Source organism: Anas platyrhynchos, chromosome 26 (assembly GCF_047663525.1).
Source record: "Anas platyrhynchos isolate ZD024472 breed Pekin duck chromosome 26, IASCAAS_PekinDuck_T2T, whole genome shotgun sequence".
In the NCBI taxonomy this organism is placed as follows: Eukaryota; Metazoa; Chordata; class Aves; order Anseriformes; family Anatidae; genus Anas; species Anas platyrhynchos.
The window spans coordinates 5,146,070-5,159,551 of NC_092612.1; the positions used below are offsets into that span (position 1 = coordinate 5,146,070).

The 13,482-nt window shown below is 44.1% G+C and overlaps 1 long non-coding RNA gene and 1 pseudogene across 1 annotated transcript; both read right to left on the minus strand.

Moving 5' to 3' along the window:
• Positions 1 to 63: 63 nt before the first annotated feature.
• On the minus strand, positions 64 to 2,530 carry LOC139999536 (uncharacterized). The gene is made up of 2 exons (XR_011805001.1): positions 2,182 to 2,530; positions 64 to 1,970 (listed from the first exon to the last, which is right to left on the minus strand). It is a non-coding gene; the product is annotated as an uncharacterized lncRNA (long non-coding RNA).
• A 36-nt stretch (positions 2,531 to 2,566) lies between these two features.
• Positions 2,567 to 11,913, minus strand: LOC113841009 (zinc finger CCCH domain-containing protein 11A-like; annotated as a pseudogene).
• Between the last annotated feature and the right edge of the window lie 1,569 nt (positions 11,914 to 13,482).

Genomic DNA, 13,482 nt, shown 5'->3' on the forward strand with positions numbered 1-13,482 from the left:
CCCAACGGGGTCCTGCATGGGCTTCCCTTTCTCTGCGAGACCAGGAAAGGGGAGGCACCGCCATAAACAGGCTGTTCCCAGTGCTGGCAGCCTTGGGGACACCAGAGCATTCCAGACACGAGCTGGGGCTCTCTTCCGAGCAGCTGCGAACGAGGCTGTCCCTTCTCAGATCCGCTTTCCAGCCAGCAGCAGAACAGAGGCAGAACCTCTTCCTCCAGCTTTCCTGCTTCTTTCGCGCAGTTTGCCTGCCTGTTCTTTGTCTCCTTGTCCTGGCCAGCCTGTTGTCCGGCGCCCTGTGGGCTGGACACACAGCTCTCTGTCTCCTCAGGCTTTTCCTTAGAGCATCAACAAGTGCTGAGCCCTGCGGGTTGGATGGCTGAGAGAGGGAGTTAGGGGGATACAAGAAATCATTAGCCACTAAAAAGGAGGAATTATCCTTTCAAACAAGGCTTTAGAGTCCAAGGAAGAGGCTTTCTGCCCTAATATGTGATGCTGGGGCCTAAAAATCATGCACAGCGCAGCCCGCTTCCTCTGTCTGGATCCTAAAGTGATGCTTTGATCCCTCCAGATGGGTGTTTGGACCCAAAGAGGAGGCTTTGGGCTCTAACATTCAGGCCTCATCTCCTAGCATGAGGATTTGGGAATTTGAAAGGAGGGCTGTTCCTCTCCAATAAGGCCTCACCATCTAAGAAGTCCGCATTGCAGGGAACCAGGTCCGTTGTGTCCGTTGGGACAGGACCTGCCACAGAGGCCCTGCTCCCGGTTCCAGAGATGGTCCCTGGGCCCTGATGTGGCAATAATAAGGTTATAATAAAATTGTGACCCTAAAAATAGGGGTTTGTTCCTTGTAAGTGGCAGCCTGGTCTGTAAGATTAATGTGTAAGCAAGAAAAAGCCACTAAAAAGGAGGGGTTACCCTTTCAGACTGCGGCAGAGTCCCGACTTCTCGCCCCAGAGTCCTCACACCAGCAAAAAGCACCAACCAAAGCCTGGGGGAACTTTGGTACAGCACAAGAGAAGGGAGTGGGGGTAGCGGAGCCGCATGGCAGAGCTGCTGCTTTTCACCAGTTGATCATCCCTGATAATTGAAAGTAAGGCTGGGTGGGATGACCCCCACCCCCAGTCCTGGCAGCAAGCTTGGTCCACAACACACTGGAATAACGATTCTGCTCCCTCACACCCCTACAGCTTCATCATCTGACACGGGTACAGTCAAAACAATGGCATACACGAGTAAAAGTCAAGAGTTGACATAGTAACTCCAGGATTTGGCTATCAACTGTCCGAGAAATCAGAACACCGAAGCTTCACAATGTGCCCAACATCGAGTTGTGCCAAGGGGGGAGGAAGGAAGAAGGTTTACGTTTAAGCCTTCAGAGCATCGCTCCATCAGAAGATCGATTTGCAGCCACCGTGGCGTGCCAATGGAGATCTTTCTGTGCCAAAAGAAGTGCTTTGTCCTCTCGATATCGAAGGTAGCCACCTATAGTTACAGAACGGATGCACAAGACCTTACCTCTGACCAGCAGGGAAATTTAGGACAACTGAGTGCAGATCCTGCCAATTTCTACCCGTTCGGACTGTGCTTTAAGTCTCATTGCAGAGCCTCAGTTAGAAAAAGGATCACCTCGGGGTATCCAACAAGAAGAACAGTTTCAATTTTTTTTTTTTTTTTTTTTAAATATACCATAGGACTACACAGTTCAACTGTCAATCATCTCAGAGAGTTCAAGGAGGAGCTCATCCTCGTCCTTCCCTAGGTCTAAGTCAATCTCGGCTTCCAGTCTGCCTCCTGAGATTTCCCAAAGTAGCTTCTCCAAATCTTCATCCGCAGATAAGGGCGCGTTCCCTGTGGAACTCAGCCGGCGTGTCCGTGCCTCTTCTAGCTGGGAAGAAGCTGAGGTCGAGGTCTCGAGATTGATCTCCATCTGCTCCTCAAATCTTGCCGGGCTTCCAAGACGCACTTCAGGTCTTGGGAGAGCAAGAAAGAACAATCAGGATGTGCCATTTCTTAACGGGAAATCCCTTTTCTGCAAACCGGCTCTTAAAACTGTAGGCAAGCCCTCCTACGCTTCAATCTTACACAGGGATTGTTATCAATCAACCCAGGGCTACATTTAGAGCCCGATGTGTTACCAGCTACATTTTTCAGTCTGGGGCTTTATCTGTGAAGCCAGGGCACCTGGAGTTGAGATGGCATTCTTGAGGACCAAAAGGCAGAGGACACTACTCCTCATCTATCACCTCACGAGGAAGTAGAACTTCACCTCCTCCTCGTTCAGGTATTCAGACAACCCAAGAAGTCACTGGAAAGCTGTGCTGACTTGCAGCATTTAAAGAAAGCCTAATTAAGCAATCCTGCTAGCTGCTAGAAAGTGGTTTCAGGTGACTTATTCCTTTGATGGATTTGGGCTTTAATTATCTCAGAACCCTCCTTTTTTCCCACATGTGACAGAACTTATGTTTCCCTGGGGATATACACTGATTAAGAAAAAGAACAAGTTGGGGTCGTCACCTGTTTTGGGCATTTTCTTCAAGTCTGATGGCTGGGGCGTGCTCCGGCACGTCTGAAACACCCTAGAAAGCAGCAAAACAGTATTTATGACACATGGGTAAAAGATTCCTTAATAGCTTTTTCCTCCACACTGCTTCTCCTCTGGCATTGCGGAGCCGTGGCCAAAATACAAAACCAAGGTGCTCCTGAAGAAAGTTCACATTCACCTGGAGGTTACTCATGATCTTGTGTCTTTTAAGAACGTGGCATTCATGGACAAAATCCCCCCCACCAGAGAAATCACAGCATCAGAGTACCGGTTAAAGAGTGCCATTCAGCTCATAAATACAGAAGGGTTCTACAAGCATCCTGTAGACAGCTACTGGATTTCCAAGGAAACAGAAGGCCTGCAGAACGTTTGCCTTTTCCACCTTTTCTCCTAGAGGAGGGTAGGAATTTAACAAGGGATCCATCTCTGCGTTAGCTCCTGGCCTTACCATGGCTGCTTTTTTGGCTGGAGGTCCCATCATGTCAGCATCCAAGGCAGTCCGGAGTTCCACAGCTGCTATGGCAGAGGGATAACTCCCAGGTGCCTTACGTTTCAGTGCCTTCTTCTTGGGGAAAGTGACTTTCCCACCCGAAGGCTTCGCAGATGTCATCAAGTTGGCTAGAGTAAAAGGAAGAGAGAACTGATACAGTCTTGCTCTGCCTCAGGAAAAATCCAGGTTCTCTTCATCATTTCCACAGTCCTTCTACACAGTTAAATGCATTTGGCCAGCAGAATTGCACCACCATTGCCTGGATTCTCAGGAATGTTTTCCACATAGTAAACTCTGTCTACCAATAATCCATACAAAGGAACCAAGAAACCGAATAGCTACAGTAAATAAGAATCCAGGACAAGGGAAACCTCAGACACATAGCAATCCTAAGTGCCAGCTAGGTTCACAAATACAGACAGCTTTTATATTTCAAGTCCTGCTCCCTCTAGGAAAGGGAAAAGCAGCAGTTAGAGTAGGACAAGAGCGTATGCAACTGTTGTACCAGCTTCCTCTCCCTTGCAGTGATGTCCCACAGTTAAGTTGTTCTACAAAGTCCAAATTTGTCGTGTCATTTTCTAGTCTCCCGTTCCTTACCTAACATCTGGCTGGCAGGAAAAGAAACAAACTAAGAAAAAGAAAGTCCACACTTCGCTTCGTAGCATTGCGTGGCAAAATGCACCCAGCCAGAGTTACAGCATGAGAATTGTCATCTTCTGTCTGTATTTCAGAAGACAACCTAAGTAACTCTTAACCTTCAACACTTACTTTTATCTTCCCGGCCCTGAAATTGAGCTGCCACTTTCCCTGCTGGTTCAGTATGAAAGAAGCCAGCAGTAGATTTGACAGCAGCTTCCTCCTTCCCAAGCTTCTCTTGTTGTTCTCGCTGTTGCCACTTCTCCCACCGTCTCTCTTCAAAGCTCTTCTCTGGACATTTACGAGTTCCACTCTGCTGAGTGGGCTAGAAGGAAAGAAAAGTAGTGCATGAATAGGACAAAAAAAAAAAATCCGTGCGTGGAGATTTCGTTAAGAAAATCTGATCAGCAATCCCTCCAAAATGGTCTTGATGTGGAACAGCATATTAATATCGTTCAGGTTACTGTTGTGTTTTTTTTTTCCCTAAAATTCTGCCTGTAACAAGAGCCATGCTTTACTATGGACACAGTCTCACATATCTGCAATATCCACTATGGCAAGCTTCTTTAAACAGCTAGGGTGTTCTGCTGTACATCTATTTATCCCATTCTTTTTAAGCAGCAGAAAGTCATACAAGTTCCCCTAGACAGTACCCACAGACAGATTGATTTCCTTCAACACAGAATTCTGGCCTTCTGTATTAAATCCTTCATGTCTGACAGATCAAGTCAGTAAGAACAAAAAGAATTCCCTCCACGTTAACTGTGTAGATTTCAGCTGGTGCTAACAGGGTTTCTTTGTTGCTGTGGTATAAACAGACTGATTCCAAGTTTGAGGAGTACAGAGTTGTCTGGAAATGCTGCTGGCGATAGGATTTAGACTGCACTGCAGCTCCTACCAGGTGCTGAAGGGTAAGAACACACTCAAGAGGGTGGCACACGGTGAGTAACCAAACTTGTCAGAATGATCAGAAATTGTACGAATGTATGTGTGTCTTCACAGAGGACTCACCTGTACATCAGGTACAGAGGAAAGTTTAGGACAAGGCTGGTTCAATTCCACTGCCTTCTTTTCTTTTTTTAAAGCACCTGAAAAAGAAGACCAAAAAAAGTTTGGTCAACGGCAGAAATAAAGAAAGCTGGGTACTTGTTTCCTTTGTGCATTTATTTCCTTATGCCCCATGAGAGAGAGAGAGAAAGGCTACAATGTGCAATCCATTCAGCAATTATCCATGAAGCAGATCCTGAGCAAACTGAACTTGCTCAAGATGGGAAGCACCTCACTGGGGCAGGCATTAAAGCATCTGTTTATGGAGCACCTGTTAGTTTTGTGCTCCATAAAGATTTCTGCTCTGCTGGGGCAGGTCCGGGTTGTGCTGAGGGAGCTGCACGAGCAGGTCTTGCCCCTGCGCTGGAATCTTCAGTTTTACCATGCCCTTCAGCCTCGGCTTTGGCTTGAGTTTCGCGTCTCTGAAGAGCTTTCTCACGACGGATTTCCTCCAGTGTTTTCACATGGATCTCTCCCATCGGCTTAGCAGCCTTCCCTGTCATCATCAAGAAATGAGGAGAAGCACCAACATTTAAAGAGAGTCCAGCAATAGTTTCAGTCTCCAACATTTGTCAGAGCACTAAGGAAAACTAATCTTGACTGTTCCCAATAATGCATCTTAGAACAATATCCTTAGAACAACATTCTCCTCCTCCTCTGAGCCACTTGTATTTTGAAGACCAGCCCTATCCAGAGAGAACTGCTACACAGAAATGCTGCTTTACTTTAGTACTTTTTCAGACTGCATTTCAAATTCCTGCTCCTGGCAGTGGTTCTATTCTAATTGTACGGAACGGTTCACAGAAGCAGCTAAAAACCTTGACAAGGCACAAGTAGAAAAGAAACACACACCTAGAGCCAGATTTCTGATAGTGGCTGTCAGAAGAGCTTCAGCACTCAAGCAAGAGGCATCAGTTCTTTGTTTTCGTTTCAATTAGTTTTTAGGGATGGATGAAAGCAGTCCAAGTTCATGGAAAGGAAGGAGGAGAAAGCATATTTAATATCTAGCTGTTACCTCTCTCAGTACTGGTCTGTTTAGGAGGTAATCCCAGCCTGTCCTTCAGAGACTTGGCAACTTGAACTGCAAAACAGAAACAGAACGAATTAGGGAGGCTGCATAATGTCAACTTCAGGTTCACATTGCAAAACAAGACAGGAAAGGGAACTTTGAATCCCAGTGATTACCACCTCAGCCAACATGCAAAAAGAAACATCACTGGAAAAGGACAAACAGAAAGACTAAATACAAAACCCAGGAATCCAATCCAGATGCCCGGTTAGTACCTGGATCTCTCTTGGGTGCTTTGTCAGCATTTCCCAGAGCCTCTACCTTCTTCCCCAGCCTTTCAGCAAGGCGGCGCTTCACTGGAAGGGTGCTTACATCGTCTTCAGAGAAAACAAGGAATATTGTAAGAACTTTTCTTTGCAGGAAGCTTTGAGAACAGTCAACAATAAGCTTCTATTTTTCAAGCATATTTTCATAGAATTGCCTTTCAGCTGATAAATGATTTTTTTTTTGGCCATTTCTGCAGTCAACACAGATCTCCACTGCAACGTATTTGCCTTTCTTACATCAAAAATACTCTTTAATGCAGTCATATATAGAAGGCAGCACCTACGTAACAGCTCATAAAAAGTTCTTACCCGCGGAGGCTTTCCGTTTTCCTTGTCTAGCAGCAAGATCTAGTCGAACCACAGGTTCCTCTCCTAAAACAAAAGGGATTTTTTTTTCTATTTCACAGAAACCAGTAGCCAACAGAAATATTATCCTGTTAGCCCATCTCCACCATGTCAGACACTGTTTTGACAGCTAAACCACATAAACTCATATTTTAACTATAATTAACATAGAAAAAAATATTAATAGTCTCAGTGCTTGCTTCAAATTCCAGCTGAGATAGTAGAGAGTGAATCTGAGTCTGCTTGACAGCTATACTTTGTGCAGAACAAAGCTGCATAAGCAAGCAGAATATTATTAGGTACAAATGCTGACAAATAGTCCTTTCGAAGGTGAATGTCTACGAGTAAAAGTACTTCCACACTTTTTTCCCTTTCAAAGGCATTTGCACAGCTCTAAACAATGTATACACAAACTCCTGTCAGACTGTGTCCACACCTGCCACTGTCAGCCTCTTTAATGCTTCAGCAATTGCGTCTTATATAGCACTGTCTTCTACAGCTCTTTCTTCTCGTTACTCTTCTGTTTTTCAGTTACCCCCCTATTTGCATACTGACACTTTTTTTTTTTCTCCTGCCACTGCACTTAACCTGAGCACCAAATCTTGCCAGTACAACCAGGGACTTGAAGCATAAAAGCACGTTTTGAACAGAAGGCAGCACCAGAAGGCTAACATGGGTGAATTGTTTTAATTATTGCTTAACCCTCCAGTTTGGGAGTAATGAAATCAAAACAAAAGCATTCCTTACTACCTTTCTTGGAAGACAGTGTCACAGTTCTCACCACTGTCCGGACGTTTTCCTTTTCTGGAGCAGGAAAAATCATAGAATCAACGGGACAAAGAGAAGATCTTGAAGAACCTTCTGTTCAGAGCAACCAAAACATAAGGAAGTTTACCCAACATAAAAAACTATCACAAAAAACAAAAAACTTTAAATTATTTGTTACTGTCCAAAATACAGCAAGAAGAGCATGTAAATAAGAGAGGTGACTAATTTGCCTCTGGTTGCCCTTTGAACTCCCATTTAGAATACCAGCTGGCTGAGAATCAGGTTGCTTGATGCCCCCAGCTAAAAATGGAAGTCTGTCCCTCAAGCAGCTCCCACGCACCATCACCTGCCGTGAACAGGATCAGAAAGTAGGGCATATTAACTCACCACCGTGTCTCTTATTTTTTTCCTTCATCTTCTGAGATTTGATTTCCTCAAGTGTTTTTATTCCAAAATTCAGATTGCCCTCTGAAAACAGGAAACAGTTCATGAGACTGGCTTAGAGGCACTAACTGAGGGACCACAGGTCCTCAGGCTTCTTAGCACTCAGGAACTTTCTGAAGTATTTAGAATAAAGCCTGTCAACACTTCTCACAAGTGAAAGAGCCAGAGAACCAAGGGCATTTTGCCCCCCCTATCATCCTTCAGGCTTAAAAATGTAGTTTTAATTTTAATCCATTTACACGATATTAGATCCCTCTATCGTTAGATATGGCTTATCAACAGTGGTTGCAAGGCTGCACGTGCAGCCATTTAAACTCCGTGCTGTGGCCCTCGTTTGTTCTCCAAAAGTAAAGAAAAGGAGTTCACCTTTCTGACCCAATGGGCACGTGATGGTATGAATGGCAGAAATGAGATCATGGAAATAACCGAGTCCATTCAGCACCCCTACATTTTGTTGTGTTTTTACACCACACTGCTTTTGACTTCACTGTCAAGTTCTTCTGATTTATCCTACTAAGGTGCTGGAATACCTTGTTTAGTAGTAGTAGAACTGCCTTTGCGAGTGGAAATCACCCGTAATCCATTTTTGCCTTCCGCAGCTGGTTGCTGGACGGGAGTTCTAGTTTCTTCTCCTTCCTCAGAAAGCTGGTCTGAAGGGGAAAAATCTATTCAGTTATGCATAGACCAGATTGTTCATGATTACGTAGCTCATGCAGTGACACTTCAGCCCATGCTTCATATAAAAAACTTTGTTGCTCTTTTGTTTTGTTTTGTTTTTTAAAGAGCTACACTGACCTGATAAACTCCTAAGTAGAATACACTAGGACAAAACATCTAGGACTCTAGATTCTCTCTGCAGCTTTAACTACTACACAACACATTGCTCTTCAGACAGAAAAAAGAAATTTCCTTCCTAGTTTCACACAGAACTTTACACAACAGACCAGCTAAAGCCAGGAGTGGTTCTAAGCTTTCCTCCAACGTTTCAGGTTCTGTCCACTGACTGCCAGACAAAGCCACCAGTGACCTGGCCAGACTGCCTGCCCTATCGCTAGTCAGACCTCAGGTCATCTGTGATTTATACATTCATTTACAGCACAGATTCCTTCAAGAACCAAAGATTTAACACATTCATTTACAGCACAAATTCCTTCAAGAACCAAAGATCTACACATTCATTTACAGCACAAATTCCTTCCAAGAACCATAACATGCTCACCATCATCATCTTCATCATCATCTGCAGCATTGATTACAACTGGAGGGTGTGTAGGGCTTGGGACATTTTCAGAGTTTTCCACTTTCATCACCCCCTTAGCTGTGGAGAGGGATTTGACTGGACAGAAAGTTTCTTTTGCTGCAGTGACATCTGAGCCACTTTCAAATCATCGTCCGCGGACTCAGGCGGACTTGGCAGTGTAGCTAGAGGAAGAGGAGGATCATCGGTAATATGGCAGTTTAAAACTTTGACCACAATGCAAAGAGATGGTAGGAAAGGTAGATAACCCGCACAGACAACGAATTCAGCATCTCCTTTTGCCCACCCCATCACTGTTTACACCGGGAACAATGACTTCCCTTCGAACAACAACACATCTCCCTACCACCCAGCAAAAGATGAAACAACAGGAAGCAAACTGCAAGGCAAACATCACACAAAGCCAAGAGAAGCTGAGCACGAAAGCAGAAAACAAACACCAGCAGTACACTCGGTGCAGTACACCTATGACTGCAGACCTTTTCCTGCACTCACAAATGAACAGTTACCTGATGCCCCCTACAGGATTGGCACCCACTAAGTAATACTCCAAATTAATTCTTCAGTGCTTAAAGAAAAAGGACCTAAACACACTCTTGCTTGGTGGGAAGAATTGTCCATCGATGTAACGTCCCTTTGCATGATGAAAAGCACAGTTGGCTTTCTGACAGCCTCCCGGCTGCTTCTCCCAGTAGCAAGGAATCTCACTGCGCTTTTTCTGAAGACAGAAAGAAAGAAAAGCTCGTGATAACATGCACCTGAGGCTTGCAAAGAGATGCGCAGCTCCAGATCATGACAGCTGTCACAACACAGTGCTGAAACATCATTCCAAAGGTCAGTTTCTCAGTTCAGTGGAGTATTTCTGGGCATATTCACAAAGTTTGCATAAGCTGCAACCACTATGCACATTTAGATTTGTCATCATTCAGTTTGAGAAGACAGGCACTCTCAGGCATCAGTTGAGGGTGGCTTAAACTAATACACCTAGGATTATACTAGCATTATTCAGAGGGAAAAAGAACATCTGAAATTGCCTACGTTAACCCTGTCTAGAACTACTTCTTGGAGACTTAGTTCTTCTGCACCTTTAACTTTCCCCACTTCCTACCCCAGGCAGCTAGAACAGCGTTATCGGAAGGACTGTGGGTCAGAAGAGACCTGAGAGTTCCTTATCAAGCCTGCTCCCATGAGGATAGAACAGCCTGTTTATTACCCCCCTGCTCCAGCAGGTTTTAGCAGTCTATTTAACAGCTATTCTGCATCTGTTGAGAAAACTGTCAGCATCTAATAAAAATATATATATATCTTGCTAAGACATACCTAAGGCATTGATTTTATTTTCCTCTGCTTCCTCCCACCCCCTCTCTTGGTAACAGAAACAAGTATGATTTTGAAGCAAACAAATCTATCCTGCAAAAGCACAATCAGTACACCTACGGCACTGAAAAATGCTTTTGTTGATTGATTTTGAGAACACATCGTTAGGCACTCACGTCAATTTCCATGTGTCTGAATCGGCAGACGTTCCTGAAACAACGACCCTCCTGCCACAGCTTGCAGACCGTCTCATTGCCCAGAGCAGCTTCGCAGTGGCGGTAGGCACATTTGTCTCCCTGGAACCAAAAGGAAACCAACAAGGAAAATAGAGTACAGCCTCAAAAATGGCCATGCTGCTGCCTAATGTTGCTACAACTGAATTCAGAATCTATCTGGTTCTCAAGTTAACCAAAGACCAGCGTGCTTCCTCCTCCTAATCTACTCCTTCCTGAAAAAAATGGGGAAAAAAAGCAAAGCAAAGGAAAGCCAGCCATACCTTGGTACAGGTAGAATAGAAATAGAAGTAGCAATCGTCTCCTTGTTTAGACATGACGACGAGTTCTGCTAACAAGCTCGGGTTCTCTCCACAGGGACTTCCTCTGCTCTTGGAGAGAGCTGTCTTCACCCTTGCTTGGGCTGAAAGTCTTCTACTGGCTTGTGATCAGTGAAATCTTCTTTTTAAAAGTAACCCTAAAGAAAGTAACAAGTGAAAAATGAGGAACGAACAGTTTTCCAGCTTTCTTCAGTTAATCAAATCAAGTTATCAGTCTCTCAAAGAGAGCAAAGCCTTTTTCCCAAATTCTGGAAATACACACCAAGAAGTGGCATAAGCTTTGCCTTTGCTGAAGGAAGATAAATAACACAAAGAAAATCTGTCTAGTTTGTTTTACAGGCTTGTCTTTCTCAGTATGGAACAAACTGACCTCCCTGGTCTAACTTTGCAGTTGCCTATTCTGCCTTTGTCCTGGAGAGAAGAGCAAGAAAGGAACAAATCTATTTTTGCACTCCAAAAACGGGTTAGAGGAGGATTATCACACCTACCTAAGGGTACTTCCTTGTTTGTTTATAAAGCACCAAGTATTTCTCTTAGACAGTCTCTGTTGCTGGTCTGTTTTGTGCCTTCCATTTACAATAAAGATATTAAGATGCTTACCCCTTGTTTTTTGTTGTTTGTTTTTTGTTTTTTTTCTAACGAACAGTGGAAGTGGAGAGTCGGATGACAAGCAAGAACAAACACTAGAAACTCCTTGTTCTGCCCCTGCTTTTTAATCACCCAGCATCACCCCGGCTGCAAAACAGCCTCTGCTGATTTACCTGCTTGTTAAAGCACCCCACAGGCTGCAAGTGCGGTGTGCTAGGTGTCAAGTTCTATTTCACGGTGCACAGGTAACCATTCGTCTTCCCACAATCGAAGCACAGAACAGCCTCTTGCTAACAGAACTCATCCCTGCTGCTGCAAGAAACCTCATGGCCTGCAGGAAAACCTCAAGCTAAGAGTTCCAAAGCAAAAGCAGAAAACGCATGATTTGTACTCTTTATATTGGAGTGAATTCTAGCTGCTAAACGCTGCCTACATCTGAGGGCACGTGCTGAGGCTGGGAGGAAGGACACTCAACACCCACTGACAGCAGGAGTGCAAAGATGCCAGCCAAGAAGGCAAAGGTTAGAGCTGAACGCTGCCTCAGCTTCCTCCAGCAGCCAGCTGGGGGTCACCTTTCAGCACGCGCTCTGAGACTCTGAGCCCTGAATTGGCAACATGACTATTTTTTTCCACTATTAAGCTTTTCATTAGTGCTTTTGGTTTGTTTGTGGGTATTTTTGTTTGCTTTTTTTGTCTTAGTTTCTAATTTTTATGGAGCAGTGACTTTAGCTGGAAAGAAGGGAGAAGCCAAGTATTTCTCAGTGAAGACGATAACAATTCTGTCTCTGTATTTGTAGAAAGAGACTGTTTGGCAGGTACAGGATACTTCACTGAGACTGTATTCTAGATAAACAGAAAACCTGACTGAAGAAATCTGTGTCCTTCCAGATTCCTGGGCATTTCAAGCGGTGACTCCTGAACGTTCTTGGGAAGAAGACCAACAACAGGTAAGTGATGAGAACACTGTACAAGTCCCTACGGAGACAGACTACATAGTTATTGTGGATCGCTATGAGCTCAAAGTATGTCTAATTTCACCTTTTTTTTAATGCTCAAATAGGACATATTCCTGCGTCATGTAAAATTGCAAATTAAGCCCATTGTTAACCAATGCCAATTAAAACAATTAATTGGAAGGACATACAGATAGTGAAATAATTCAGCCTGTAATGCACTGTGACTGTTTAGTTTCCACACCTCATGGAGATTTCTGTAGGCTACCATTTGCTTCTGGTCATCTGTAGTTTAGGAGACAGATTCTTTGCCTAATTTTTAAGACAAAAGGCCTTGCTGAATTTTAAAATACCACACTGACAACCTGCTAGTACTATTATGGATATCATTTTAATGATTCATAATTCTTATGATGGGTTTGAGGGCTTTTATTTGGGGATTTTTTTTCATGCTTTGATGTATTAAGAACCTGAAAAGGATCTTTATTTCTTGCAGGGATGATATTAAACCTGAAGTTAGCAGGTTGACGTAAACTAGCTAGCCATGGAGAAGTGACTACTTTTCTGAAATTCCTTGAAAGTGCAGTATTAGAATTTCTTATATTGTGTGTGTGTGTGTGTATATATATATATATATATATACATGAGGGAGGCAGAGTTTGCTGATAAGATGATAAGCAGCATTATTTCCAGGGGGCAGCAGTATTTCCATTTCGTATGGCTGCTCCCTAAAGCTACATGCTTGCAGGCTCACACAGGTAATGGACAGCTGTGGCAGTGGAAGAAGGTGCTGCCACTAGCTTGTCACTGTTGCTGTGCCAGAGATTATCATCTCTGCATCTTTGGTAATAGAAATGGCTGTGTGAGAGAGAGGTGATTGCTACAAGCAGTCGCTTTGCTATTTACCCACCCCTGAATTTAAAGGTAGGATTGAGCAAACTAATCCACCTTTGCTCTGGGCGTTTGAGCAATCTGTTCTGCCAGCAGAGTTGTAGGCATGGCACACGTGGGTAAAGGTAATCACCTAAGGGTGCTTCCTTTTCCAGCTGGCACAGCTGTATCTACAAGATCTGCAGCCTTTTTACAGTGCCCCGCACTGCTGCAATGCTTCTCTAATGAAATGCAACAGTGGCTTTGCTGTGGCAGCAGCTGTCCTACAAAGAGGATCGTGTCATTCCCTGCTGCTTTGGGAGCAGTCGACTTGCA